This window comes from Halichoerus grypus, chromosome 5 (assembly GCF_964656455.1).
Source record: "Halichoerus grypus chromosome 5, mHalGry1.hap1.1, whole genome shotgun sequence".
NCBI classification, from domain to species: Eukaryota; Metazoa; Chordata; class Mammalia; order Carnivora; family Phocidae; genus Halichoerus; species Halichoerus grypus.
This window is the reverse complement of record NC_135716.1, coordinates 61763567-61786359: the sequence shown is the minus strand read 5'-3', so window position 1 is coordinate 61786359 and position 22793 is coordinate 61763567. Positions and strand designations below refer to the sequence as shown.

The 22793-nt window shown below is 40.9% G+C and overlaps 1 protein-coding gene across 5 annotated transcripts in view; it reads left to right on the top strand.

The window, feature by feature from the left end:
• Positions 1 to 22793, top strand: part of SULF1 (sulfatase 1) — a 175230-nt gene that overhangs the window by 29831 nt on the left and 122606 nt on the right. For 3 of the 5 annotated variants that reach the window (XM_036109375.2, XM_078072309.1, XM_078072310.1), the window contains exon 2: positions 3630 to 3724. The exons of the other annotated variants lie outside the window; for them this stretch is intronic. The gene's annotated coding sequence lies outside the window, so the exon portion shown is untranslated. The remainder of the gene's footprint in view (positions 1 to 3629; positions 3725 to 22793) is intronic. 5 annotated transcript variants of the gene reach the window in all.

Genomic DNA, 22793 nt, shown 5'->3' with positions numbered 1-22793 from the left:
TACGAAGTTTGAGAGCCAGGAAATGCAGCTCAGTTTCTGAACAACTGAAAGCCAAGAGAGTTAATTTCAATCATCTACTTACTTTATAGCATGGATTCAAAATCATGCTAAGTACAACAGCGCTAATACAGACAGAGAAGCCAAACCAAACTTTTCAAGTACAGCTCTTAAACTATCAAACTCAGCTTCCCAGTATATTATCAGCAGGTGAAATTCTGGTGCACAACTGCATTTATTTGTGGATGTTAATGTCAAATTAATAGGCATAGGTGCCAATGTTTTATAGAATTTTAGAGCAGAAAGGGGTTTTGGATGTCTCCCAATCTTATCTGTGCATTTTATGAACAGAAACTGAGATTCATATGAGCGCTCGCTTTCTTGCTCTCTCACTCTCTCTCTCTCTCCCCCCCACACACGCGTTTGCGCAAGACACATCTGAGTCTTGTGCTGAGTCGTTGCTTACGGAACAGATCATAAATCTGGCTTAATAAAAAGAAAGGGCAAAATGACCCAGAGCCAGGCCAGTGATGGCCTGCTTCATTCAAGTTTGTGTGGCCCAGCTTCGGCTCCGTGTGGACCAACAATTTATCCTTGCTTCAGGAACCATTCAAGGTCTTAGATTAGGTGTTTTTGACCAAAACTTGAATAAACTCCAAAACAAACCCGGAATCAAGAGGTAACTCAGATCCTGACGATGAAGGGGTGCTTCACTGGCGCATCATACTTACTGGCGGCCACGTTATGATTAGAGTCTGAGATGTAGACGAAGCCCCAGGTATAACCCTCACAATTTAGCAATCCTAAAACCTGATCGAGAGATGAGCCCTCACCCATGTAGGCAAGCAGTGACAACAGTGGGGACTGTATAACTAAATGCTACATTGCATGGCATGGGTTTTTAAGTGTTGGAGTGCTGGTGAGAGAAATGAAAATAGAGGTTGTTAGGAAATGTCAGGATTTCAGCTGATCCCAGAGGGGTGCCTAGAACTTGAATAGGTGGGGGGAATAATGGTGGATTTTTCTAGGTAAAGAACAGCGGAAATGAAAGTATAAAGAGAGTCTCACAGAGCGTGAGGGTGGGGGAAGGAGGAGAGGGGGGACCCTGAGGAAGCCAGGCTGGTGGGTACTGTCTTATAGCATTTCCCAACCTGATCAATGGACCACCTACCGAGCCCCCAGTAATGCCTTATGTTATTATCTACTAAAATGTTACCGAAATACGTACCCTAAAAAACGTACTTGAATGTTTATACATCCGCAATAATAACATTATATTTATATCATTGAAAATCCAAGAGAAATTGCTGATTAAATATGAACAAAGCCATAAACCAATAATATTCTCTTTAATGTTAATTTTCTTTCCAGATGATGCCGTTTTGCTGAAATTAAAGAATAAATTTGTTTTAACCGTGTTCATTCATGAAATTATTAAAAAAGAAACACTTTAATAAAAAATTTCTATTGCACACTTGGTACTCTGCCTATTTATAACGAATTGTTCCAAGAGGTACGTGTGAAGGAGGACAGGATCCAAGCAGTACCTCTGCTGGTGTCCAAGTTACAGAGGGGAGAACCGTGATGGCTCAGCCATCCTATCACCTTGCTCTGATCTGGCCAACACAACCTCACACAGCACCGCCAGAAGCATTTGCCTCTCGTGGGCACATACGCATCAGCCAGGTATTCAGGCTGCCTCTGTTCTCCCTCTAATAGCCTACAGCAATTAAATTGTTACATTATAATCCCACACGTTACCAATTTAATGATGACAAATCAGAGCCCTCATTTATAAAATTTATGGAAACTCTGCTCCCGTTCCATGAAAATACCTTTTGATTGCAAATTACCACTGCAAGGGCAGTTGTATCTTTATTACAGGCTAAAAAAAAAAAAAAAAAAAATTAACCCACGTAATAACAATGGCCAACGTTTATAGTGTGCTTAATGATGGGCCAAAAATCCTTCGAAATTTTTTACTTGGATGCGAACATGTCATCTTCCCATCAACCCTATGGGTTAGATACTATCTTCAATCCCCATTTTTCAGAGGCTTCTGAGGCATAGAGAAATTCAGTAACTCGCTCAAGGTCACATAGCCAGTGAATGCTGTAGCTTGGAATTCAGGCATCCAATTCCAGGGTCTGCTACCCCCAGGAGTATATTCAGAATGATTGCAAAAAGAGTGTTCTTTGGCATTAGGCTATGCCAGCACGACCACAGGCAGATACTTAGAGCTTCACGCTCCGGGGTTACCATTTACTTGGGGAGATCACAAGGTGTCATGCATAATTATAAACATAAACATTTCCATGTCCTCCAGGAACATATTTAAAAAGTAGACCTCTGTGTGATGCTTATAATAATTTGTAATATTATCAGAGACATGGGAACAGAGAATGTAAAAGCTGTCCGAGAGCTCAGCACCTCCCAGGATGGGAAGCACAGGGGAGCAGTCAAAAGGCCAATGGGGTTGGGCGTGCCAGATGACAGAGGGTGGTGTAGATGGATGGTGGAGCTGAGCTTCTGTCAGGAATGGAAAGAGACGTGATAAGGGTGGCGTGGGAGGAAGGGTCCTGCAGCCAACGGGCCAGCATCAGGGAGGCCCTGCTGCGGCAGTCTTGCTATAAGAATGAAGCTTCCAGAGCAGAGCAAAAAGGACTTGGTACTGCCCACATTTAACCTCAATCAGCAGGGCCAGTTCAGATCCAGAAGAGATTCCAGGTCTATTGTATTGAGGGAAATAATCTATACCCATTAACCTCTGAGATTCCCCTCTGTGCATACCAATAGACACTGGTTTTCACCAGTGAAGAGGTAAGAAGGCTCAAATGAAATGTTCTAATATTTACATGGGCAAGAAAAATACTTTCTAAAGGTAAAGGAAATGTGGGGTTGTTAAAGTGTGTGTATTGCTTTCCTATTCTTTTATATTTCTGATAGCTTATATTTTCTCATAAGATATATATGTTACATATTTTCTATTTCCTCTTCTATACTATGTATCATATGATGGGTACATGTTAAAATGTGCTCTGCACTGAGGCAAGATTGCATCATCATATACTGCATTAATCTGGGTGTTTCCTCTTATTCGAAATATCTAAGTTGATTTTAGTTACTTACATTTTTCACCTGCCATAAATGCAAAATAGAAACAGATTTAACCACTTGTAAATGCTTACTTTGCTACTCATCAAATAATAGCTTGCAGCAGCTTTAGGAGATTTTGTGAATCAGCACATTTTCCTTCCAAACAGGTCTCATAACCTGAAATTCGAGGTCACTCAACTTTTAAACTTGGAACGCTTTGTAAACTTTTAAAAAGAAATTCTTCTTTATTAGTTTTAGGAAATCTAGTCAGAGAATAATATGAAATGAATCTAAGGGAAAGTCTTTCCCTTGATGAAGAGAGAGGCGAATGGGAACTCCTACAAAAGCACCGAATTACCCACCGTATTTCAAAGTCTCTCGCAAGTGATTGTAAGAAAAGCAGTGTGGATAAAATTTGGAGACTATTATTCCTAATGATGTTCCCCTTTGAAGTTTGTGAAAGGGCGCCATCTGAGAGATGAGAGAAGCCACTGATAAAATGCAACTGAGGGCACATTTGCTCTCCTCCATTGTAGGTGCTGACGGCCACCCACCACCATCTGAAGAAGGTGGTTTTGGCAGATGACATGCAGGTTCTCCACGACAGAGTAATTGCAGAAAATCTTCAAAGGTACTCGTAGCAAACATTTATCTCTTGCTTAATTAAGCCAAGGTGCTAATTAAAGCTGAGCACCCCATGTCACTTGAAGAGGGACTGTTCCATGGATAGGGAATTGTAAGAAACGGAGGAGCCCCGCACCTTCCCGTAACATTTTCCTCCTTCCTGGATGAGAGAGCTAAAAGGGGCCTTAAATGGGGTAGAGCCATTGCATGAAATTAGTCTTCAGGAATGGCAAAAGAACCGTCTGAATAATGAGTATCTAAAGAATCAGGGGCGCCCAGCTGGCTCAGTCAGGAGAGCCTGTGACTCTTGATCTTGGGGTTATGAGTTTGAGCCCCACGTTGGGTGTAAAGCACTTTATGAACATGTCATGGCTGCTCAGGAAGCTCAGGGGAATTTAGAGCCACAGTGAATGGCAGGCCAGCTCCACCCGGTCATCCACACAGATGTCACCTGTCTTGTTCATAGCTTTGCCTTCACAGTTTCTTGCCTTGGCCAAGTGAATATTAGTGCCAGGGTGTTGTGGGGCCAAGAAGAGTTACAGAGACCCACCTAAGCGATACGACCTTAGTTGCAAAAACATTCTTAGGGGTGTTGATTCATATAAGTTTACAGCCCCATGTGTCTCTTCTCAAATGTCAACATTGAAATTTGTTCCCTTCTTCCCCAACCAAACTAATGCAATGGAAACTGTTGAATTCCTGTTGATTTCAAATTGCGGCTCTTCAAAATCATTACCCTTCACTTGCTTTTCATTCTAAGCCTTGCGTTGGCCCAGGTTGTCTTGGATAAAGTCCTCTAATCACCAAAAAGTTCGTGAACCTCACACAAAACAAAATGAAATCTTTAGCAGGTCTGGCCTGAATTTCAGGTTTGTCTCTTGAGGACTGATTTATCGAGCTTTTCATTCTAATACTTATGGAATTAAGCATTTTGTGTCCACGCTATAAATGGCAAGTTTAGCAGGGAAATACCTAGAAGTGTACAGAAGTCTGGGGTTAGTTCCTTGACAGAAAATCATGAGCCTTGCCATTTTTTTTCTGTAATTCTCAGTGCTTTGTGTGCAGATGATCTGGGGTATCACCAGAAACATATTGAAGCTGGTTATCCACAAGGTAAATCAAAAATAAGAGAAAACAAGTTGAAGTTTAGGTCTCCTTCCTTCAAAACTCCAAACAGGAGAGGAAATAATCCAAAACAGAAACTAAAAAAGGTATCTGTTTAGAAATTAGTTCAATAAACAGTAGAACTGTGACTTCTTAAGAATTCTTCATCTTCTTGAGTCAGTTCTCCATTTTTTTTTTTAAGATTTTATTTATTTATTTGACAGAGAGAGACACAGCAAGAGAGGGAACACAAGCAGGGGGAGTGGGAGAGGGAGAAGCAGGCTTCCCGCTGAGCAGGGAGCCCAATGTGGGGCTCGATCCCAGGACCCCGGGATCATAACCTGAGCCGAAAACAGATGCTTAACAACTGAGCCACCCAGGCGCCCCATAGTCAGTTCTCCATTTAATGGGTAATTTTACTTTAAGCATTATGTCCTTTTCATTTTTCAGCATATTCTTATTATGAGAAAACAGAAATGTGTTTAATATTGGATCAAGTTAGAATCACTTGCTCACATTTAACACACAAGACGCCTACTTCTTAAAAATCTGTAGGCCCCCTCTGAGAGAAGTCTCCAGCATGCTTTTTCTGTCTTTGGACTGGAAAATTCAGATTCAAAGTCCCACCAAGTGCCAGCTTCAAACTCTCTGCCCTTCCTCATCCAGTCCTTGAGCTGGATTAGATAGACAGCTGAGTCACTTTTCACCACCACATCTGTATTCCTAGACCTACAGTCCTCTCATCTGGCAAATTATGTAGAAAGCAATGAGTCCTTTCTGTGTGTGCTCAGACAGTCAGGTTTATAAAATAAGGACCACTTTAATGAGCCTTAGAGCTTCAAAATGCTGCCTTGTGCATTTTTGATTGCCTCTCTGCTCCTGTCATCTGGATATAAAGTTCATTCAATATTTTTCCAGCTTTAAGAACTGCTTACCTGCAGTTCATTGAACTTGGCATCACCTCCAAAGTACGTAACACGAGAAACAGAACCAGGAGATGTTATAAGCAAAACACAGAAGCTGCCTAAGCATCTCCTGACTGTCCAGTTGCCAGAAGATTCTCTCTTGATCCAAGGAAAGATAGATTGTGTTCACATACAATAAGACAACAAAAGGACAATTAAATTTCACAGCTTGGGGGAGATTGTGAGAGTTCTTGGCAAAAACGTTCACACCTGTGAAACAGACTGTTATTTTTTGTGGAGCCTGGTTTTCAGCTTGAAATACACCTGCCAAAATCTGAATGGCTGCTATTGTACGTTCCGGACTCGAAAACTGCGCTGTCAGACAAGGTTTGGGGCACACAGATGGGATAACTTAGAACAGCGGCTATGTTGCCTGTAAGGAAATTAAGACCTTTCCTAGCCCTGCTGATGCCTATTTAGGATGGAAAATTTTATCATAAGCATGTCTTGGCTGTGCCTCCCTGGCACTTTATTTTTTTTATATTACCTTAATAATTTAAGTGATACTCAATGCCTTAATTTAAATTTAAGAGATTTTTTTTAATTGTCCATGGACTGTAATAGTGAACTACATCTTTTCAAGGGATCAACTCCAGACTTAGACCCTAAAAACTGCTAAAATTATCTTTGGGTATCCACCGAGCATTTAAAGCTTGCTGCGGAATATAAATAGCTGAATTTGGGGGTGCTAAGAAGCCGACTCTTTTCCCTTGTGATCATTCTCGCCCTTAACGTTTCTCATTGCACATCCTATTGTCAGTTAAAATAATGTATTTGTTGTAAAACAATATAATAGCGATCCAATATGAAAATTTTTTGAGGTAAAGCATACACACACTTAACTCCAGCCCTTTAAGTTTTTTGTATATGAATATATGCAGTGAGGAATCATACAAAATTGCCACTATTTGACTATTTTGACCTACAAAAGCAGCAATTTCGTATGGTACTACCTAATATTTTATATAATTGGAAACTCAGAGAATATACTATTTTATTCTGATTCTTTTCACTGTTGTATCGAAACAATCTACAGTTTCTGCAGTGTCTTCATAGTTCATTAGTTTGAATTGGGGCATCATTCTCTATTACACGGATGTGGGGCATATGAAGTGGATTTTGCTTTTTTCCTATAAGAGATAACGCTCAAAAAAACCTAACCCGCACCTTCCTTCACACAGCCGTTTTATTTAGTTGCCTTCTAATGCCAGTTTTGAAACTAATGTCTTCTCCTGCATCCCATCCTTTCATCCCTCCGAGACTAAATACTTTCACATGTGGGTCATCGATACAAATCTAAGTGATAAAGCAAGTGCTAGTATTCGCAAGCCTACCAATGTGCACACATGCATACACATCGTTAAATGGATCTGTTTAGACAGTACATCCTCAAATTTGTGCTGAAAGAAAACACCAAGCTTCAGTAGGGTGAGAAACATTGCACCCATCAGCCTGTGCCACCTTTCGCTGGCTTTTCTCCATTTTCATCTGACTGAATGAGACCTGTCCCAGCAGATGGTCCTCTCAGTATGCTTTGGCTGCCAAGAGAATAGAGCTTTGTCTAATATGGCGAGGAAACACACTCCGGGGATATTAACCGACCAGAGCAAAACCCTTTGCTCTCGCCATAATGATACATTCAGGCAGGAAGTTAAGAGGAAAATAGCTACTCCCCTGGGAATGAGGAGGGGGAGGGAGGGGAGCAGTTTAATTATGATGAGGGTGGGGGCGGGGAGAGGGGGACAGTCACAAGTGGAGATCAAGAAAAAAGAATGGGATGATGTCATTCTTTACTGGGACAGTCACTGAAATGAAATCAGGTCACACACAATGGTCTTGTTCTATCCCTGCAACCATAAGTGTTACAAGAGATTACTTTGTGGCAATGCTTGTTAGGAAGGGTCTCAGGGCCGTGCTCACATTGAGATATCCCCCAAGACATCTTTAAGATGGGTAAGAAGGACAGAATCATCCCATCCAGTGCCAAAATGACCCACACGAAGTGCTGCACATTTGTTTTAAGATCACTAAGCCACAGTTTAGGAGAGAAAAAGTGGATCCTTATAACAGTGAATTTTAAGAAGCAGAATGCAACTCCACAGCTTGGTTTCAGGCAAGATGTTTTAAATTGATTCCCTTTCTCATAGGATAATTTTGAATGGCATTTTAAAGTTAAGGCGGAATATATTTCTCAGTATCAAGTTGCATTTTCTGAAAAGAAATACTGCCTTGTACTGTTAGGGCATTTTTAGGACTGATTAACTCTGCTTACATAGGAAGCATTTGATTTGTGTCGATGTTGAATCCCTAGAGCACTGGTGGCAGATGTATTCAAATTTAGGTTCCTTCTCTCAATGATGTCCTAATTTAACCTCATTCATCTGCTTCGATTTCACAAGAGGGCATCGCAATTACAAATGAAGGTTAGATTTTTTAAGAAGTCATCCCTGGAATAATTAGGTGATAGGGTCAAATCCTGTTATTAAGATTCAGTTGTGATTGCATTATAGGGCTTAAAACAAATAAGTCATTGACTGAGGCTTTTTTTTTTTTAGGACATCTTTGCTGTGCGAGTATTTACCATAGTAGAACTGAAACACTGTAGGCTTTTTACATTCGTATCTGCAGGGTACAGAATTTACAAAATGTAATGTTCAATTTTGGTAAACCACTGGTCTTCAGGTACATGTGTATATTTAGGGACAAGGTCCTTCTCTCTTTTGTAGACTACAAAAATGTAAAAGCAAAATTAGATTGCAGTGATAATTCATATTTGCTTTATGATTTTGCCTTCAAATTACTAGGGAATCTTGCATGGTCATCTCAGGTGTAGGGGAAGTGGTGATAATATACGTGACAAATGTGTTTGAAAGTTGCTGCGGATTGTGGCTATTACAGGGCAACGAGGCACATTTTGAAGGAATCCTTTTGGGGAGCAGATTCTAACACAAACTTCAGTGGTTTCTGCTGCCCTTATTTTTAGACGAAAGGGGATGAGGCTATAGGACCTTTGAGAGAGGATAATTATTTAAAAATAAAAAGTAACCAAAATATTTCCAAACAAATTATCAGCATCATTAGAAACTCTCAGGTTCTCAAGACAGTGTTTAATTTCCTTTTCTGTTTATTTTCTAGCAGGCTTTAAAGAAATCTGTTAACCGGAGCCAGTTGATAGTAGCATCTAAAATGCAGGTGTTACTTTAAGCAAATCCGTTATTAACAAAGCAGGTAAATCAAGCGTGGCTTCTTACAATGGGATTCACCATAAAATTAATTTAAAAATTACTTACTTTTATAGTTTTACCAAAAAAAAAAAAAAAGATTTGTGCATTCTCTGCATTGAAATGTATTTGTGTATTACATGAAGTAAGAATGACCCAGCAGATTAAACCTATTCTATAATATTCACAGGAGCCAAGACATCTGGGTGGCTCAGTCAGTTAAGCTCCTGCCTTTGGCTCAGGTCATTGTACCAGCTGGGGTCCTGAGATCGAGCCCCGCCTCGGGCTCCTTGCTCAGCTGGGAGCCTGCTGCTCCCCCCTGCTTGTGCTCTCTCTCTTTCTCTTTCTATCCGTGACAAATAAATAAAACCCTAAAAAAAAATATTCATGGGAGGGCTAGCCAGACTAGCCAGACATGATGATGCTCAGTATGCACAGTGGCCACAGGAAAGGGACAGCAACCATCCAGAGCCATCAGCTGCCCATGCTGTAAGGGATGCAGATATATTGAGTATCTCTGATGATGAGAAGTTTGCCAGAGTATTGCTAGTCACAAAATTCTGCTGTTCGAAGAACACTGCACTAAGAGTTGGTTCCAATTTTAGGCATTTTGTTGACTGTGTAACTTTCTACAAAATGAGAATATACTTGTCCCACTTCCCTCACTAGGCTGTTGTAAATATAAGATGAAGACCGGAAAAGTACATTTGGGGGGAGGAGCAGACGTATGGAGCCCTTCAAGCCCAATCTCGTGCTCCTGTTGTAATATTAAAAGGCTAAGGTATGGCATGGCAATCATTAGTTCCCATTATACTGTTCTATTCCCAGCACCTTTCTTCTCCCTCATTATTCTTTTAGGTTTATGTCTCTGCCAGTAAACTAATCCCCAATGTGTATTTTTGATGGTTGGCAAAAATCCAGAAATGCTTTGCGAAGAAGGAAGGCTATAGAATCACTTGGATTCTAACTATGCATTCAGTGCATTTTTCAGAAAAGCTTCAGAATGAAATATCTTTTCTGGCAAAGGCATTAAAAATAAGAGTGAAAAAAATAGCTTGTATTATATACACTTGTAGTTGTTGGAATTCAACTAAGGGTTGACTCCCAATAATCTTTATGATTAGGGGGAAAAAAGATGTGTAAGATTAACTCCCTGGGGACGGGTGCTATTGCTTTTCAAATTTTGCTGATTGGCTCCTGTTGTGCTCTAAAGTGGATCGAGAAATTACCATCATCTGCATCCCCGCAGACAGAGGCCAGAGACAAAAGGTGACATCCCTCTGCTCTCTGTCACGTGACTGCCTCTCTCTTAGGGAAATATTTCATTTTCTGGTTGCTTTTTCCACCAGGAATTTCTTTTATTTTTATTTTTATTTTTTGAAGATTTTATTTATTTATTTGACAGAGAGAGAAAGCACAAGCAGGGGGACCAGCAGGCAGAGAGAGAGGGAGAAGCAGGCTCCCCGCAGAGTAGGGAGCCTGACGCGGGGCTCCATCCCAGGACCCTGAGATCACGACCTGAGCCAAAGGCAAATGCTTAACGGACTGAGCCACCCAGGCGCCCCAGGAATTTCTTTTAAATGGCCGATACAGTATCAGCTTAGTACTCTGCACTTACTGAAATATCCCTTCTGGGCGAAGGGACAGGAATGTAATTTACATTTCACATTTGGAAGTCCACCTTAGTTTGAAGAACTTTCTCTCTGGTTGTAGAAATATTAAGACAGAGTTTGTATGGTATGACTTGTGTATATGTGTATGAGTCACTGTTCCAGTGACAACCAACTCCTAAACACGACAGACGATGATTCTATCAAAACACTGATTTTTTTGTCCCTCCTGGACTCATGTAGATAGTAAGAACATGCATCTACCTGGTAATAACTAGGCTGAGCTATTGGCCTTCATGGATGTCTAAAAACATACACAGTGGTGTGTTGAAGGGATGTAAAAAGAGCCTTTCCTACCTTAGAGAGTCTTTGGGAATTCAAGAGTTATCACCAGCCAAAGTGATCCTGTCTTCTTAAAATGAAAAGCTCCCTCTCTGTTTCTAGTTTATAGTGATACGTGGAAGAAGTGTAGCATACTGATTAGGAACACAGATTTGGGAGACAGACTGCCTGGGTTTGAATGGTTTGCCATGTCCTTGCTTAACTGTGTAACTTCATTTCTTTGCGTCTCAGTGTCCTCATCTGAAAAATAGGGGCCAGTCAGTAATAATACCGACTTTGTCTCACTCTTTGGAGGATTAGATGTTTCTTTATGTATAAAAGGCCCAGAACAATGCCTAGCACTTAATATAGTGCTTTATGCGTGTTAAGAATTATTATTATTTGTGAAATGTTAAAAATCTAGAACTGCCCCAGGTAGACACTATGTTCCCATGATGTTAGTGTGCCCATAATTCCACACACTTACATACACACACAGTCTCACTATAGAGAGAGCAGTCACGGGCCCCCGCACCACCCTGCGGGAACTGGTGTCAGACAGGAGTAGGATGAGTGCCTCACAAATAATAGCAATCATAACACCTTCCGTACACACACTCGTCATGTACATTCGTGCATTGCAACAGTTGTGGAAAGCCAAATAACGTGATACATGGAAAAGTAATTTGGGAGTATATTATCAGCCTAGTGATAAAATCAGCTTTTAACTTTCTAATTTCTGATTTCCCTTTAGATTTGCTTAGACCTGGCTGGGTTCAGCTTTTTCCCCCAGCCAAGCGTGATTTAGCAAATCCTAACTGATAAAAACTGATAGTCACTAAAAGACAGAAATTCTCCTTGTAGAACCCAGATGATTCAACAGGCCCAGATTCTGACCCCAGAGAGCTGGGTATTTATTCTGTAGTCTCCATTCTGAGATCCACAGAAGTGTAAAAGGGGCTTGCCTCACGAAAACTTTTTTTAATCCTTTGTTTATAAATAATATACATTTGATGGAGGTTTTTTTTTTTTTTTTTTTTACAGCTCTCACGGTTTAAATGAAATCATTTCAAAGCTCCAGGTTGACAGCTGTGAGGCACCTGTTCTTCTAATTGTGCCATTATTAGGAGTCCCTTGTTGAAAAGAGAGGAAAAAATAATATGTCCTCAGAGAATGATAAAAGAGGTCTCTTGAAGAGAGCTTTCCTGAGTATTTTGGAGATTTTTCACACAGTGGAGAGCACTAATTCTGCCTGTATTTGAGACTTCTGAAAATGACATTTCATATATAAAATTCAAAACTCTAATTGTGTATCCAATGTTGCCACAGGGTCTTAAAATAGAAACTTGGGGTTTGATTTTCCACTTCTCTTTCTTTATGGTTAAGTCGGTATGCCTGGAGCTGACACGTCCCTACTGCACCAAAGATAGTATAGAAAAACTGAGTGTTGTTCACTCCGTCGTCCCCCTCAGCATCTCCCAAGTGAAAATTCAAGGTTATGATTGCGTGGCATTCAGTGACCGACAGAGCCGTGGCCATCCGTCATGTTGAGAACCAAGTGCAAAACTTTTAGGCCTTCCAAGGACCGCCAGTATGAGAGAAAGATGATATAGTGAAAACACAGTGAACAGTCTCTGCCTTTTACTAGTTGTGGAATCGGGCAAGGTGCGTGGCCTTCTGAGCCTCAGGTGGCCTTTTGGTAAAATTTGGGTAACAACATTCACCTCATGATATTACTGTGAGGGGCTCAGAGAGAAGGTGTGTGCAAAGCACCAAGTGCAGAGAGGAACCTATAGCACACATCCAGGAACATTCATCTCTCTCCTCAACTTGTCTTAGCTCAGAACTTCCCTCCTCCTCCTCCCTCCGTCTGGTGCTGTGGCCCTACCTGACTTCCCAGCCTGTCCCTGCGAGGATCCCCATGCCCCCGACATTCTGATCCAGACTGCTCACGCTCCTTACACACCCTTCCTCAGCAGAGCTCTGGAAAGTCACAGGGCCAGAATATTCTTTTACCACTTAATAGCAAAGCTAAATGCCATAACCCATGTACAATAGTCCTTGATTTCCTCACAGCCAGAATTTGATTATTTCTTCTTTTGCACTCCCGTGGACTTTATACTTTAATTATGGTTCACATTTATTTAAGTCTTGTTTGTACCACACTATCATTTACATTCCTGTGCCTCACGTTAGGCTGTGTGCTTTTTGAGACTGGAGTATCGTCCTTTCATTTCTTACTGCATTTAGCACAGTACTTTGCGAGTAGTTAAGTGCACAAGAAGTGCTCCTTTTTAATTTAAAAAACAAAGTTGCAACTTCTGGTTTAAAAATATTGAACTTTGTGAACTGCCAGAAAGAGGCATCCATGCTTTGGCTTGGGCCAATTCCCTAGTGGCAAATTTTATTTTATTTTATTTTTTAAAGATTTTATTTATTTATTTGAGAGAGAGAGAGCACGAGCAGGGGAAGGGGCAAAGGGAGAAGCAGGCCCCCCTCTGAGCAGGGAGCTCCATCCCAGGACCCCCGGGATCATGACCTGAGCCGAAGGCAGACGCTTAACCCACTAAGCCACCCAGGCGCCCCCCTCACAGCAAATTTTAAAACTCACACAATGTTTCTTCTATCTGCCTAAGTATTTGAGTATTTAAAGGCGCTATTGTGCAAAGAGACCCAGAATTAAATGTCGAGGAGAAGCCCATGGCCTAGCATCTGTCTTGTAGAGTTCGGTGAGAGACACCCAGTGCCTACAGAGCTGTTACAAAAGACGAGGATCCTATGGAATAATGAATGACTGATCCCCAAAGCTCTTCGCTGTACATCAATGTCTCTTAAAAGTAGCTTGTTACAAGGGATCACTCTGAAAGACCATAACGCTTTGAACATTGGAACTGCAGAGACAACAGCAAGCCTCGTGGTGTGACCATTCAGGGCCGAGAAATAACAGGATGGAGGAAGCGGGAAAACCGCCTTGGTGGTTGGGGGCCTGAAGTGAGGTGATTGGATATGAACAAAGCCCTTGTGAAACCCATGAGACAAAAGGCAGAGCCACCACACCTCATGATGTTCTGCCATCCCCAGGGGCTGGACCAGAGGACAGCCGACCCATGCACTTGGTGCAGACAGAGCTTCCTGGCGGACCTTCGGTGTGTCAGCCAGAGGGACAGAAAGAGAGGGAAAGGATTTCAGCAAATGCTAACATCTGAAAGACGAGTGGGAACACACGCCCTTAATAAGTTTTCGAAGAAGGGGTTCAAGAATGTATTTTTGTTGTTGGCTATAAAGATAATAAGAGGGGGGTGGTATAAGCGAAAGTTTCAGGAAAGCTGAGCTTTGTCCCAACTGTATATTTAAGTGGCTGTGTGACTTTGGGCAAGTTACTTAACCCTTCTGGGCCTCCATTGTCTTATCTGTAATATGATGTAAGTGTTCACTTGCAGCTCTAAGATTCCACAACCAGATGCTACCAGTTACGCCTACTATATCTTCCCGAGAATTGCATCCCTCCTCAGCCGAGGATTATACTTCTCACCTAAGTTTTGTCGGAAAATGATGCAGTGAGAATAAAGAATGAAAATTACTTATATTTATAATCACTGAAAATATAAGTGATTTTCATTTTATTTTCCCTTACTCAAACTGACTCGAGATTTTCTCAACAACTGAAATGAAATGTTTGTTGAGATGGATATTTATAAATATGGGCAGATTCCTAGTTACAAATGGACCATGTTAAAAATGATCATTTATAAACTTGTCTACCAGTGGTTCAATCTATATTATCTAGTAATATTATTGATGTTATATTTTTTTACAGGTCCATTAAGGGACAGATACCCTTAGCAGGCCTGCCTAGAAATCTAAGCTTGAAGTTTAAAGTTTTGGTGGGAGGGGTGCCTGGGTGGCTCAGTCAGTTAAGCGTCTGCCTTCGGCTCAGGTCATGATCCCAGGGTCCTGGGATCGAGCCCCACATCGGGCTCCTTGCTCGGCGGGGAGCCTGCTTCTCCCTCTCTCACTCCCCCTCCTTGTGCTCGCACTCTCTCCCTCTCTCTGTCAAACAAATAAAATCTTTTAAAAAATAAAGCTTTAGTGGGAACCAAGGTACTTCATGTGACAGTCTGTAAACCTAAAAACCTATCCTCACATCTATGCTCCTCATCCCCTGGCCTACTTCCCCAGCCCTTGTAAGAAAAGTTAGAGTTTCTCCTTCCTCCTAAGCCAATGCTGATGATCTGGTCAGGTCTGAAATTCTAATGAGAAATAAATTGAGGAACCAGGAAGTGGGGGTTTTAGGAGAGATGAAAAGAATTTCAGTTAGGAAAGGAAGTGGGATCTTACCCTGAAGTACTTAAAAGGCAGGGGAGAGGTGGGGTAAAATGAGCATAAATTTCATTGGGCCCGAGGGCTTTAAACAGTAAGTATGGGGTAAGTTAATTGTAAGACATGAATGAAAAGTAAGAGAAACAGCGTCTCGAGAATAAGAAGCCAGTGGACAACGAGGAAGGAATAGGAAAGTTTCTCTATATTTCCTCATTCTGGATTTTCATCATCTGCTTCTGCCTCCTTCTACTCCTCCTCACCACAGATCCCAGTCATCTTGTTATTTATTTTTTTCTTTCTATGACCAGTGTTTCTCCCTGCTAGGAGTAACATTTTCTGGCTTTTTCACATATCCAGTAATAATTGATTGGCTGCTGGATATTGTGAATATTAAGTGCCTCGTGGTAAAACCCAACCTCCTTTCCCAACCAAAATTCTTGACACTCGGTAAGACAGGAAGCTGGGGGTGGGGGGAGGGGTGTTGATGATCACTCCAAGTGGATGTGCAGAAGGAAGGAGAAATTAATGCACACATTGATCAAGGAAAATGATGTATTTTATTTAAATTTATCATAGGCTTACATTTGTGTATTTCTGGTATAGCATTCTTCTCCTTGTATTCATCAGCTTGCAGTTAGCTGAGCTTTTTTGGATCTGGGGCTTACATTTTTTAAGCACATTTGGAATTTTTTTCAGTCATTATTTCTTCACATATTTTCCCATTACCACTATCCCTCCTAGGACTCCAATTACATGCATGTTAGACTACTTGATATTAAAATTGTTCCACAGGCCACGGGGAGTGCATTCACTTTTGAAAAGCCTTTCCTTTCAGATATTGTACTTTTCAGCTCTAAAAATTCCATTGGGTTCTTTTTAATAGTTTCCATGTAGCTCTTCATTATGTTCACGTTTTCCTTCAAATCCTTGAGCATACTTAGAATAGCTGTTTAAATTCCTCATCTGCTCATTCAATCATCTCTGTCATTTCTGAATCTCTGTCTCTCTTTATTAAAGTATAATTAACATAACATTATATTAGTTTTGGATGTATAATGTAATGATTGGATATTTGTATATATTGCAAAATGATCGTCATAGTAAATCCAGTTAACATCCGTCACCACGCATAGTCACAAATTTATTTTTTTTCTTGTGATTTTTTTTTCTTTCTTTCTATGACCAGTGTTTCTCCCTGTTAGGAGTCACATTTTCTGGCTTTTTCACATATCCAGTAATAATTGATTGGCTGCTAGATATTGTGAATATTATGTTGTTGAATGTCTGGATTTAGGTGTCTTCTTTTAAAGACTATTGCCTTTTGTTCTGACAAGACAATTAATTTACTTGAGGATCAGCTGGGGATCTTTTAAAGTTTGTAAGTTGCTTTAGGTCAGATCTAGGGTGATCTACACTCTAGGGCTAGGGAGCCCTACTTTCAAGGCTTGAGCTTTCTGAGGTCTCTACTGGATGCTCCATGTGTGTTCAGTGAGTTCTTTCCACCATGGCTGGTCAGAACTTAAGTATCCCAGGGCGCCTGGGTGGCTCAGTTGGTTAAGCGACTGCCTTCGGCTCAGGTCATGATCCTGGAGTCCCTGGATCGAGTCCCGCATCGGGCTCCCTGCTCGGCAGGGAGCCTGCTTCTCCCTCTGACCCTCCCCCCTCTCATGTGCTCTCTCTCTCTCTCATTCTCTCTGTCTCAAATAATAAATAAAATCTTAAAAAAAAAAAAAAAAAAGAACTTAAGTATCCCAATCATATGTAGTATAAGTTGTTAATCTTACAGCTCCCCAGTAATTCTTTGCCTGGTGGTTATCCTTCGCCCAACTTTGTGGATTCTCACCCTACAAATCCATAGCTTAGTATTCAGTCAACCACTCAAAACCCCATACAGATTTCTAGAGCTCTTTCTCTGTGTTTCTCTCTCCTCTCATATTCTATCCCACAAATTCCATTTCCCTCTCCAAATTACACTCTCTCTTCAGCTCTGCTTGGGTATCCCTCTTGGTGCCATTTCCGAAAAGTGTCTAGTGGGACATACCTCCCTTACGTTCCTTCTCTCAGGGATCACAGCTTATTGTCCAGTGTCTGAGATAGTTGCTCCATATACATTGTCCAGTTTTCCGACTATTTATAGCAAGAGGACTAGTCTGGTACCAGTTACTCCATCTTGATTAGACATAGACCCACAACATTTGTATTCAAACCTTGTTTCTTTTTCTTTTCTCCCCACTAATCACGAAGACCTTTCAAGGCAGTGACAAGATCTCATTCATCGCTGTATTCGCAATGTCTAACATAGAATTTAGCACATAGCAGGCATAATAAATATTGTTGAATGAAAGAATGAATGACTACTGTTACACTGATCCACAATATTTAGGGTATCTACATTTAGTTGAGACATTGATGTAAATATCTAAGCATTTCTTTAATATGTGCTTTTTTAAGCAACAGAGAAAAATCTATTAAACTGCTGAATTCACATTAGCTAAAGATCAAGGCTAAGGTAGACAAGTTCTGTGTTAAGCTTACTTAATATTCCTAATAGCTGTAATATGCCAGTGTCCAGAAACAGAGATCACATGTTTTCAAGTACCTATAGAACAGTAATGACAAATTATTGTAGAATCAAAAGTAGCGGTGGCTGTTTTTAACTTTCAGTCCATGAAGTTGGCAAATGCAATATTTACTTCGGGGATTTCTGCCTCTAAGCATATGCCAGGATTATAAATGTCCAGACTGTAGTTGCATTTACCTTCATCCTTTGAAGGAACTATGATGGCTTTTTATTTAAATAGCAAAATGCATTGAGTTGGTCTTTCAAAAGCCTATCTAGCTTTCTTTCTATGATCAAAAATTTGACTTATAAACTAAGAATGATGGTCAGACTTTTGTAACCTACACAAATTGAATGGGAAAGGAGTCCTGCATTTTCATGTTAAAGATTTCTCTCTGAAATCTTAATACAATATCTTTACAAGTTTCATATAAGAATTATCTATATCTGGAAGAATGTAAGATTTGCGAAAATATCTTTAAAATCTCTGATACTTAAAAGTCTCTGGATATGGGTACATTTCCTATAATTAGAATATCTTTACCTAATTATTTAAAGGGTTCCTAAAATTCAGACGTTTTCTTGTCCTACACACACACACACACACACACGCAAACTACATGATAATTATTCCTACTCCATAGGTCAAATCAGCGTTCGCACAATACTGTTATTATCAAAAGCATGGTCTTTTAATACCTAATCTCATTTGATCCACAGGATTCTTAAAGTTTCCTTTTGTTTCTTTTTGACTCTATTTCTGGTTTCCTTCGATGGAAGGCAGCAGTTTTTTAAGTTGAGGAACTGAGCCGTGAACGAGATCTCCGTTGGCTCATTCTTCCAGGTACCTTTGGCAAGTCACCTCTTCATCTTTGTCTTTGATGACACACCCTACCAGATGGAAAGAATAATTTGATCTCCACATGAGTGTGAAGGACCCCTGAAATTCTAATACAAGTTAATAAAAAAATGGTTCGTTAGTTTCAAAATAATGATTGTACTTGTTTAAAGCCTGAGTGAGATGATGTTTAAGAGCAATGATCTAAGTTTGTGGTTCCAGAACTGTTCAAAACTAAAGGTTTTATTTCACTTTGTTTTTCTCCAACATTTACCCCCTCAGTTTCTATTTCCCAGTTAAGAATTTAAAGTGAACCTTGGTCAAAGCCTCGGGTTCCACCTGGTTTGGGGTTGAAACCACATGAAGCCACTGAATTTTGCATAGGTTCCTTTTGAAAAGTTATATCAGCTTAGGTTCTCTTTCAGTGTGAGCCAGGTTTACATAAAATTTGGCCAAGCTTTAGATGAACCTGCCCTGAGTTGTGATTTCATATCAGACTCTAAAATGAAGCCACTTACCTAGTTCCGTCTTTAAAAAGCACGTATGTAATGTCCCCAGAGTGTGTGGCTGAGATGCAGTAGCACCTTGTTTTAGTACAATGTGGGGAAGGATTCTCAGCTACTTGGGACGCATTCTAATTGAGAAACCGAACAGACTCAGTAATAGAGGCTCTAGTGTCAGTAATAACGTTTTGGGAAAATTTCTTTTGAAGTCTAACAAAAAGGTTTCCAAGTAAATAGCTCAGAGAAACCAGGTTAATTCACCTTTCCTTTGTCCCGTCCTTTATTTTCTGCATTCGTTAATTCAACAAATCCTCATTGAGCACCTATCCCACGATGTGCCAAGCCCTGTTCTAGGTATTCAAGACATATTTGTGCACAAAATATTTACAGATCCTGACTTTTGTGGTTCTTACATTCTAGTAGCAGAAGACAGAAAATAAAACTAAATATACCAGATGAGTCAAATAGATATAGTATATTTGAAAGTGGCATGTACTATGAGATAAGAGAAAGTAGAACAAAATTAGAAATCGGGGTGGGTTGCCGTGTTGAAGAGGTTTCACAAGGAAATCATGGAGATGGTAAGATTTGAACAAAGTCTTGAAAGAAGTGAGGAAATAGCAAGCAGGTATCTTGAGGAAGAGCTTTCCAGAAAGAGAGAACAGCTAGAGCAGAAGCCCCAAGATACCTACATATTAGAGAAACCATAGTGACACCGTTTTGACAAATATGAAGTGAGCAAACAGAAGAGTGGTGGAAAATTAGGTCAAACAAGTAACAATAGGCCAGCACGTGACCTGTAGGCCATGAGAAGGACTTTGTCTATTTCACCAGATGAAAAGGAAACCATCGCAGGGTTTCGTACAAAGGAGGAGGACATTCTGATTTCTATTGTCAAAGGCTCTATCTGTCTTGTGGAGAACAGACGGTAGATGTGCAAAGATAAGAAAAGAAACATTATTATAAGGTTACTGAAAGAGATAAGAGTGCTTCGGATTTGGAGAAAGCAGTGGAAGTAGCAAGTAGTGGTCAGATGCTAGCTAATTTTGAAGATAGAGCCAACAGTATTGCCTGATTGATTGAAAGTGATATGGGGGCAGGGGTAGAAAAGAATCAAAGATGCTTCGAATGTTTTGGCTCAAGCAACTGGAAGGATAGAGTCGTCATCAATTGAGATTGGAAAGGTTGCAGTTGGAAGCATTCTGGGAAGGAAGATCAAGAATTCAGTTTTGGGAAGCAAATTTGAGGTGTCTTTTAGACCTCCAAGGGGAGGAGCTGTCATTGTATAGGTAGTTGGATTTATTTGCAGATTGCGTAGACATTTGCATTTGGAAGTCAGAAGCATAATATCAACAAGGATGTGAGTATACACAGAGAAAAGAAGTGAAGACCAGCCTCTGTGTTGCTCCAATATTAAGAGGTCAAAGAGAAGAGGAAAGGTCAGCACAAAATATTGAGAAGGAGCCCAGCAAAGTAGGGGGAAGACCAAGGGGTGAGGGAGTTCCTGGTTTCCTGGAAGCTGAATGAAAACAGTGTTTCAGGAAGGAAAGAATGATCAACTACATCTGGCAGGTCCAGTATGATGAGGATTGAGAACTGACCATTGGATTTATATCCTTGGCAGTTGCTGGTTTTGTGCATGAGTGCAACTTTGGTGAAATAGGGGGAGAGAAAGCCCGAATGTAGTAGATCTAAGAGAGAACAAAGGAGAGATACTCAGAGAGCAATATGGCAAATCTTCCAAGGCGCCTGCTCCAAGGGGAGCAAAGAAAAGGGGCAGTAGCTTGTGAGAGAAGTAAGGTCATGAATGTTTTTTACAGGGTGGAAGAAATGACAACATGTTTACATGCTGATGGGAATGATGTAACTGGGGGAGGAAAAATGATCTGAGCAAGCGAGGGGAGCATTGCTGGAGCTCTGATTTTTTTGAATAGGTGAGAAGAAATAGAACCTTGTACAGAGGTGGAAGAATTGGCTCCAGACTGAGAGAACACAGAGAATTCATCTTCTCAAGTAGATGAGAAAGCAGAACATAGGGGAGCAGATGCTGGTGGGTGAGCAGACGGGGGTGGGGGGAGCCTGTGGAAGTTCTCTTCCAATTTCTTCTGTGTCTTCAGTGAAGCATAAACCGAGGTCATCTGCTCAGAACGAGGGTTAAGAAGGAGTGCTGAGGGTGTGAGCAGGGAGGAGGGGATGAGAAACCGACATCTGAGGGAACGGAAGAGTAGCCAGGCTAAGGAAATAAAGTGTGGTTGCCTGGCAGCATTTGGGGCCTCCTTGAGGGTCATGGCACGGGTAAAGCATGAGCCCCCGTGGGGTGACGTGCCTTTCTCCAGGCATGGGGCAGTGGAATAGGCAGCGAGTTGGATTTAACTAGGGCTCTGGTGTCCCAGGCAAGGGTGGTGGACTGATGGGGGAGGTGGGGGATCCAGCGTATTCGCAAAGGACTAACTGTGTGAAATGACTTTAACCTGATAAGGAGGGGAGTGAGGGCCAGTAAGAGCGGAAGGATCAAAAGACTGAAGAGCTCTGCCATGTCAAGGAATTGTTGGGTTTGGCCAACTGGAGGACTGAGTAATGGCAGAGGGCAGGACGCAGGAATCTGAGATGATAGGACAAGAGGCAATTTCCAGTACTGCTCAGGGCCATGGATTGACTAGCTGGCCTCGGGAGTAACTAGTGTAGAAGAGAGGTGACCAGAAAGGAAGAAGCAATGGTGCTGGGAAGCTCACATCCATGAGCTTGGAAATCTCCAAGAATTCAGGCAGGCATAATATTGGAGAGATTGAGAATGAAAAAGAAGCTAAATCACTTTGAAATGCGGAGGAATGTCCTGGGGTTAGTTGATAACTATGGAAGTAGTAGGCTATGTAATCTAATAACATGAGCTAATCTTTTTTTTTTTTTTTAATAAGAAAGCATATGGATTTAAGGAGGAGAGTAGAGAGAGAGATGGAGGGAGGGAGGATGGGAGGAAGAAAGGAAGGAAGGAAGGCAGGCAAGAAGACAGGCTGGAGGGCTTTAAGAAAGAGTTTAGCATAACACTGATTCAGTGGATCTACCCAAATTTACATTCAATTTTCTAGAACTATAGTATTCAAAGATAGCGTATTTATACACAAACCTGGATATACATTACATTTTGTATAAAGTAACATTTTGCCAAAATGAGATTTTTTCCCCCTTTCCCCACCAGAAACTATCAAGGTGCACAATAACTTGCTGCTTCTTATTTTACAGTGAAGTAAACAAGAAAGTCCTTAGAAAGATGTCAACAACAGCCCAGAAGAAGGAATCCAATTTAAGCATAGATGGTCTGGGCTTGCTTTATGGCAATAATAAACCAAGTATCTTCTCTGGGAAAAAGAGCCAAAAATCTCTGAAAGATGGTGGATAGTGCTTTATATGTAGAGTGGTGGCTTTATTACTCCTTTTTATGGCTTTGCATCTTCTCCTTACCGTGACAAAAGATCACTCAGATGTGAATTTATTTTAATGATACCTATACAAGCTTTATGCGTGCAAAAGTAATTCATAGTATTCGTCCTGATGAAAGCTCAGAGGATACGATCAAATTTTAATACTTTCATAGTTAAGCCATATTCCATCCTTGATGCCATAAGAACATTTGGGA